The sequence below is a fragment of the Schistocerca serialis genome, chromosome 2 (assembly GCF_023864345.2).
Source record: "Schistocerca serialis cubense isolate TAMUIC-IGC-003099 chromosome 2, iqSchSeri2.2, whole genome shotgun sequence".
Taxonomy (NCBI): domain Eukaryota; kingdom Metazoa; phylum Arthropoda; class Insecta; order Orthoptera; family Acrididae; genus Schistocerca; species Schistocerca serialis.
Window position 1 is genome coordinate 1038384844 of NC_064639.1, and position 8889 is coordinate 1038393732.

At 44.8% G+C, this 8889-nt stretch overlaps 1 pseudogene; it reads right to left on the reverse strand.

Moving 5' to 3' along the window:
• Window positions 1-5998: 5998 nt before the first annotated feature.
• On the reverse strand, window positions 5999-6116 carry LOC126459472 (5S ribosomal RNA; annotated as a pseudogene).
• Window positions 6117-8889: the final 2773 nt, after the last annotated feature.

An 8889-nucleotide genomic window follows, 5' to 3' on the forward strand; every position in this document is an offset into this window, starting at 1 on the left:
TCAGCTTTTCAAACTGATCCATTTTCATAACTAAATTACAGCAACATAGCATGCACCTTTGTTGCTCATTGTCCCAATTGCATTACCAAGCAGGGTCCCTTCCTTTTCCGGAATGAACCCGAGTGTCGTTGAAATTCAAACGCCAGCATCATTCGATTTCACTGCTTTAATTTCAAAGTTCAGTTAAGGTATTCATAGCTGGCTACAATATTTAGATTACATAGTCACAAATTAAGAGTGCGAGTTTTGTTACCGTATTTTAGCCTACCTGTGGCTGCAGCTCAGCTTGGTACATACTAAATTTTACTATTGTTAATTGTTCAGAATCATTTAATTCAAGATCAAAGTTAAATCTCTTATTTCTATGCGTAGATTCAAGCAGCTTTTGAAATGATTGTTGAGGTAGCCCAAGACTAATCGTATTTTACTGAATTTCGAAGTGCTTCAGAAAGAAAGCTCACTATTAACTTCAGTCACTAAATTAACTTTCAATTTTCCGGTTTTATTAATTCTTTTGCTAAATTAAGTCAGAGTGTAGCGAAATTTATTGCTTCTGACAAACTTTCAGTTTTCACACTACACGTGTCAACCTTCAGTTGCCACGCTTCTAGTACTAATTATATGTGTAATAACCTTTCTTCTTCAGTTACTATAGTAATTGTCCATAGGACTGGCGACCGTAATTTCTCCCAAATCTCAAATATCTAATTACCGCTAGTTAATTGTTAACGTAACGGCCGCACATTTACTTTCTTTATTAACTTTACCCCTTTTCAAAATTAATTTCCACCAGTTTCATTTGCATTTTTCCTTTCATTTAGATGTAACCCTTTCCTCCCTCTTTACCGACAATTTAACTTCGGTGACGATTGCTTTTTCCCAAATTTCCATTAGGTACACGCGGTTTAATTTTTCACTGTCATTAAGGTCGATAAGTGAGGGGGAGGTTACACACTATCAGAATTGTCGTGCAAATAATTTTAATTTACATATTTCTTCTTGAGGTATCATGATCCATCTGGCTACTATTAATTTCTATACGAACTGTGAAATGTCTGCCATGATGGTTTCACAAAGTCCGCCATCTTTGGCACTCTCCCGGCGTGTCTTCTTCACCGACACAGCGTCACCAAGGAATTCCCAGCCGTGTGCTGGATGGAGCACGTGGTCCGGCCGTTGTGCGGCATCACGCGCCTGCTAGCGAGCCGCGCCTTAGCGAGCGGCCCGAGCGGTGGCCGCCAACTCTGAACTTAGAATATTTTCAGGGCGCCACAACTCGTCCGTTACCCCACAACATGCAATGGAGGTCAGAAACGCGTTGTCCAGCGTTGGACAGGTTTTCTTATGAGTGGCCGACGGAAACATTCCAGACACACCGCAGCTCAGACTCGGCGGAAACGAGAGCTCGCAATCCGATGAGCAACAAGAGGACGTTCATCAAAACCTTTGACGCTGCACTTCTGGAAATTCCTGTTAATTCTGCGCTAGCGTTTTTGAAGTTTGAAACATCAAGAAGGATGCATGTGACTGTACGAATTTCCTGACAAAACACGTACGCTTAGTATAACAGAACTGTCCATGATCTCTAATACTAAGAACTCAGTATGATGTGAACTTTTGAACGTTGTGGCGTACAATGGAACATTGTTTTACTGAACAAAGGATGTTATGGGCCTTCATCCCCTTTGGAGGTGATCGCACCCATTTGACGCGCAGCGTGACCGCAGTTTTTACTCTAGTGTATGGATGGAACCACTAGGGGTCGTTCAAAATTTGAACGAGATCCAAAGCAGCTAAGGATGCTTATGCTGTTTCAGAGCTCCTACTTTCTGTCCTCTTGTGGCGTCATCATGTGGGGACGTGATATTGACACATACGTGAATAGAACAGCAAAGGATCCCTCTAAGACCTTCCAGTACATCAAATCCATCGGTGGCACCCGCCGACCTTTATTGAGAGTTTTAAGAATGTACCCATACAGACAGAATCCGTAACGACGTCCTATGCGCTTGCAAACTGGCAACTCCTATAACACTCTTTGATTCCAGAGCGTCTACTATCAGGTGCATGAGCAGCACTGTAGCGGCGAAAGAGCAGCAATTTCGCCTGCCTGCAGGCGCCTGGTACTCTCGTTGTGGTGTCACCGCCAGACACCACACTTGCTAGGTGGTAGCCTTTAAATCGGCCGCGGTCCGTTGGTATACGTCGGACCCGCGTGTCGCCACTATCAGTGATTGCAGACCGAGCGCCGCCAAACGGCAGGTCTAGAGAGACTTCCTAGCACTCGCCCCAGTTGTACAACCGACTTTGCTAGCGATGGTTCACTGACAAAATACGCTCTCATTTGCCGAGACGATAGTTAGCATAGCCTTCAGCTACGTCATTTGCTACGACCTAGCAAGGCGCCAGTACCAGTTACTATTGATACTGAAATTATGTACCGTCAAGAGCGACGTTCACCATTAATGGATTATAGTTAAGTATTCCACCAGCTACGTCCGTTTTTTCTAAATTCTAATTTCCCCCACTGTGATCGCTCCTCAGGAGGACAGAAAGTAGGAGCTCTGAAAAAGCATAAGCACCCTTGGCTGCTTTGGATCCCGTTCAGCCATTTGGGGAGCAAAATAACTGACGATGGTCGAAGTAGAGAGGATATAAAATGTAGACTGGCAATGACAACGAAAGCGTTTCTGAAGAAGAGAAATTTGTTAACATGGATTATAGATTTAAGTGTCAGGAAGTCGTTTCTGAAAGTACTTGTATGGCGCGTAGCCATGTATGGAAGTGAAACATGTACGATAAATAGTTTGGACAAGAAAGGAATAGAAGCTTTCGAAATGTGGTGCTACAGAAGAATGCTGAAGATTAGACGGGTAGATCACGTAACTAATGAGGAGGTACTGAATAGAATGGGGGAGAAGAGGAGTTGTGGCACTACTTGACTAGAAGAAGGGATCGATTGGTAGGACATGTTCTGAGGCATCAAGGGATCACCAATTTAGCATTGGAGGGCAGCGTGGAGGGTAAAAATCGTAGAGGGAGAGCAAGAGATGAATACACCAAGCAGATTCAGAAGGATGTAGGTTGCAGTAGGTACTGGGAGATGAAGAAGCTTGCACAGGATAGAGTAGCATGGAGAGCTGTATCAGACCAGTTTCAGGACTGAAGAGCACAACAACAACATGTAATAGAGATCGCTATAGCACTAGAGAGAGGCCAAGTTGCGGTGTAAAGTTCCTAATGGTTATACTCTGTATCTCAACAGTGATTCATGGAGTTCGAAAGGAATAATGTACACCATCTGATCAAAAGTATACGGAAAGCTCCTATGTAATGCGGAATTGGCCACTAGATGTCACGAGGGGTGAACGCTGCAGTATAAAAGGAGAAGGGGAGTCTTGACTTTTCAGCAGAGGATCAGTAACAGCAGGATGGGCTGCTCAGGGGAGCTCAGTGAATTCGAATGTGGACTGCTAATTGAGTATCACTTGAGTATCAAATCCGTTAGGCACACTTCAACTTTTGTAAATGCTGCCAACGTCGACTGTTTGTGATGCGATTGTGCAGTGGAAGGCAAAGAAACAACCACAGGTATACCACAACCAGGCATACGTCATGTACAAATGGATGGGGACCATCGATCACTGAGGAGGATTTGCAGTCCTAAAGTATGGACTGCGCACCGACCAGCGCAATGCCGCGGAATGGAATCGAGAAGGCGCCGACCCGAGCGCGAGCAGCGCCACACCTCTCCCCCCCCCCCCCCTCCTCCCTTGCCGGCCGAAGTGGCCGCGCGGTTCTGGCGCTGCAGTCTGGAACCGCGAGACCGCTACGGTCGCAGGTTCGAATCCTGCCTCGGACATGGATGTGTGTGATGTCCTTAGGTTAGTTAGGTTTAACTAGTTCTAAGTTCTAGGGGACTAATGACCTCAGCAGTTGAGTCCCATAGTGCTCAGAACCATTTGAAGCGCCACACCTCCAGGAAGACAGAGTTCAGTGCCCCCTGTCAACGCTGATCTAATCAGCCTTTCTCTGCCTCGTGATGACTGGGTGTTGTGTGCTGTCCTTAGGTCAGTTAGGTTTAAGTAGTTCTAAGTTCTAGGGGACTGGTGACCATAGATGTTAAGTCCCATAGTGCTCAGAGCCATTTGAACCATTCTAACCAGCCGCCCATCGCTGGTCGGGCCCAGTTCGGTCACAGACTTTGAGAACGTCAGTACTGAGTGATACGAAGATGTTAAAAGCCTACGTTCTGCGAGTAGTAATAGACTGTCAATGTAGTCATATGTAAGAGGTACAAGAACATAGGCTTCTTTTCTTTTTAGAAATACAATGTTCATTTAATCTTTAAGTATTTTGTACACATGATTTTGGATTCCTACCGCCTGCCATCGCAACTTCTCCCCTTACTTGGCGCTGGCCGCTGTAACCGAGCGGTTCTAGGCGCTTCAGTCCGGAACTGTGCTGCTGCTACGGTCGCAGGTTCGAATCCTGCCTCAGGCATGGATGTGTGTGATGTCCTTAGGTTATTTAGGTTTAAGTAGTTCTAAGTCTAGGGGACTGATGACCTCAGATGTTGAGTCCCATAGTGCTTAGAGCCATTTGAACCATTTGCACCTTCCTTGGTCGTGTCGGTGCCGACTCCCACAGTAGCCGACATAACAGAGTGTGCTAGTAAACAATCACATAGATTCAGCAGAAGGAGTCACTCGTGAGTTCCAAACTGCTGCCCGAAGTCGAGCTAGCACAGGACTGTGCCCAGTGAGTTAAAAGGAATGTGATGCAACATTCGAGCAGCTCTTCATAAACCACACATTTGTATAGACACTCCTAAGCGACGCCACTGAACGACGGACGACTACAAACGAGTAATGTGGAGTGATGACTCAAGCTATACCCTCTGGCAATCCGCTGTAAGGGTTTGGGTTTTGCGAATACCTAGAGAACGTTACCTGCCATCATGTGCAGTGCCAACAGTGGATTGGGAGGATGTGGTGTTACGGCATCGAGATGTTTTTCGTGGTTGTGCTTCATAAAACGCTACATGCTGTAGGATATCAACTTTTTACAGAATTGTATAGTGCACACACCGGAGAAACGCTTTGGAGACGATGACTCTTTGTATCAGCATGACAATCCACCGTGTTATTAAGCAGCGTCTGCGACGGAAATGGTTTATGCACAATAACAATTCTGAAATGGACTGGCCTGCCCAGCGTCCCGTTGAAAGAATGGAATACAGATCTCATTGTCCTAAATCACTACCTTCTCTGGCTTCTGCTTCTGAGGAGCAACGGGTACCATCCATAAACAGACATTCAGACACCTCAATTAAATTGTTCCTGGCAGAGTTCAAGCTGACATAAATGTTAAAGGCGGACACAATCCGTATTAATGTCCACTTATAAGTGTCCAGATAACTTTGATACTGTATGTGCCAGTACCAGGTTTCTTCCCCTATCTTCCTTTCATTCAATACTTATTCAAAACAACACAAACGTAACACAGCTCAAAAATGGAAATTTGTGGTAAGATCCTATGGGACCAAACTGCTGAGGTCATCGGTCCCTAGGCTTACAGACTACTTAATCTAACTTAAACTAGCTTACGCTGAGGTCAACGCACACACCCATGCCACAGGAAAGACTCAAACATCTGATGGGGGGAAGCCGCGCGAACCGTGCCAAAGCGCCTCAGATCGTATGGCTACCCCCCCGCGGCATTACAGCTCAAAATGACACAATATTAGATAAATATACAACTGACATACTAAACTGAACTAAACTAAACTCCATCCGAACAGGCCTAGGAAGTTCCTACGGTACCGACCGGCTGCTGTCTTATCCTCAGCCCACAGGCGTCACTGGATGTGGACATGGAGGGGCATGTGGTCAGCACACCGCTCTCCCGGTCGTATGTCAGTTTCTGAGATCGGAGCCGCTACTTCTCAATCAAGTAGCTCCTCAGTTCGCCTCACACGGGCTGAGTGCACCCCTCTTGCCAACAGCGCTTGGCAGACCGGATGGTCACCCATCCAAGTGCTAGCCGAGCCCGACAGCGCTTAACTTCGGTGATCTGACGGGAGCCGGTGTTACCACTGTGGCAAGGCCGTTGGCACAATTGACATGCTACACTGAGAAAAGAGAACAGACACTTCCTCAGTATTGCATTATGTGCCATAAGTGCTCATAAAAATGGATTTCGGTGCTAGACAAACATATGCGCAGTTTAGCCAAAACTTTCTGGATAAACCGCTCAAAGCCATTTTTATGAGTTAAGTACACATACAGGGTACGAAAAATATAGTCAGGTTATTTTTCGATATGGGTTAAACGAGTAAACTGTATGAGCTCAAATGGGAAATTATCGTGCGAGGGTCGCCCAGAAAGTAATTCTAAACATTCTGCGTGGTGTCTGTTTGTTCTATATCGTGTCTCCCTACCACTTTCGCGCAACGAGGCTCTGAGCGTGTTTTTTAGGGAATTGACTAATTTGAACCTGGGACCTGTTGCTGGTAAGAAGACGCCAGACCACACATGACATGTAGAATTCAGAAGAGTTCAGTGAGACTAGCGATGATATAACCAAATACTTAATGAATTCAGCGTCAGCTCCACTGCACTCCCTGTAAAAGAATCTTAATACTAACTAAATTTAGTGGAAGGGGTTCAAGGCTTTCCTATTTTTAGTTAGCTGGTAAAATAACGTCGAAAAAGCAGTTAAGTTTACCATTGGAAATTTTATTCTACTTACAAAACATTGTTTATAAATTGCACTATTGATAAAAGGAAATGTTTTAATACAGGATGGTAAAAAACCAACTGCGTTCAATAAAAATGTGAACGAATATTCCCTGTGTGGGTTTCCAAGTTCTACAATGGATCGAAGGATGACCTATGCCATATCACACCTATAATCTAGGTTTAAATTAAGTTTCACAAGAGAGAAAATTATCAAAATGGTCTACAGTGACCCACAATTATCTTTAATTACTTATCTAACTTCTCATAAATTACAGTGGCTGATGTGGCTTCTCAATAACCGTATAATAGAAAAATCATCACGTTTCAGATTTTTACTTCAAGTGGCAAATGTGAACACCATGAGCTCTAATTGACGATCGACACTAGTATTACGCAAAAAGGGGATGTAACAGATGAGACTTCTGCAGTTCTGAGTGAAGCCTTATGCGCTCAAAAATGCGGCATCGCCTGCGTTCATTACCTTATCGGTCTCCATGGCGGGGGGGGGGGGGGGGGGGGGCGGCGGGCAGCACAGCGCCGCTCACCTCGCCGTCTCCGAAGCAACTCTCTTCTAACTTCTCCTTACTACAATTTATCGAAGTTGGTTAAAAAAAAAACTATCTGGCTGTGTTTTCATCTGACCAATCGGGATCTCAATGTTAACCTTAAGCTCCGCCTACAAAAATTCTGTCTATCCAAAAGTCTGACGCTAAAACTTGCGGGTGGTGTAGCCCTTTTTGTGTTATCGTATACTGTTCTTCTGGAGGGCTCTAGGTTTTAACATGGGCTGGGGGGTGGTCCTAACGTAACAGAGACGCGAAAAAGTCTCACGCTAAAAACTTGCGGTGGTGTGGTCGTAGCGGTTAGCTGGCGACGTGGGTGTCCGTCCCTTATCGTAGGGCCTTCTCGCTTAACACGGTTCTGCTCTCGGCTTCTGCTCTCGTTTCTGCCTTCGGAACTGCGTCTGTCTTAAGGTGGGAAGGTATGACATGCATTTAGGCATTCTTGTGTTAGTCTGTGGTATTCCATTTGCTCACTCGTTACTCGTATTACTTTTGTTAATTTAATGTCACGATTTATTCGGAGCTATGTGACATACTACTGGATTTGCTTATCATGACACCTTACATAATGCACCACCTTTTTTTCTTTAATAACTATTTACAGAATACAATGAAACATACACAAAAAAAGAACGATGTCTCTTCAACGCTCCCTGTTTTTTCACGTACTCTCCTTCCTGTTAAATGGCTTTCCTCCAGCGAGATACAAGGGCGCGTCTGTCCTGTCGGTACCACTCCTTGTTCTGGTCATGAAGCCATCTCTTCACTGTGAAAGTGGGCGTGGCCTAGATTTTACGTGATAGCAGAGATGAACCTTGTCAAGGATATAATATATAAGTATCGGTCATAGTATGTCAAAAATAAAAACTTCTCATCGATTCGGTAGCGCCACTGTCCATATATCGCTGAGTTTCATGCCTTCTTCTTTTCTGTTAAAATTATCCCCATGTTTATGTATTTCGATGGCTTCTCTATACAGCCGTGGATAATAGTTCGTCATACTACAGAAAACTTCAGTTTCCGAAAATTTCACTAGGTGATCACCCGGCTGCAGAGCATGTTCCGCCACGCGCACTTTCCACGGTGTTTAGACCGTTCTTTGACGTCCGACTCGTCAGTCGGCAAGACTCAGCACAACCAGAGCACCTCTGAAGATGTCCAACGTAGCTTTGGACGAAACGTCAGGGATAGAAGAGTTCCATGGACCACGGCCATACAACCCAGATAAATCTCGGCAGCTGAAATTCGACTCTGATGTTTTCTCCCTCGTTTTTCTCCAGGTGAGTCACTGCTCGGCTAATAACAAGCTTTCTTTCTCGCTTAAGGTGTATTCCGGCCTGTTGAAAAAGGCTTTGATCAAGAAATAACGAGAAACTTTCATTATAATTGCTGTTACATCACTCTGATCTGATGATTTTTTAACAATCCACGAAATATGAAAGAGATTCTAGTTGTGATATCACACCAACGAGTCATTCCAATGACGTCACGCTTTTGCTGACCAGCTTATACGTCATCAATAATTTGGTTTTTGTCACGTCCCAGCAAATTAATTTCCTACGGTGTACCCAAAGTTTCAGTCA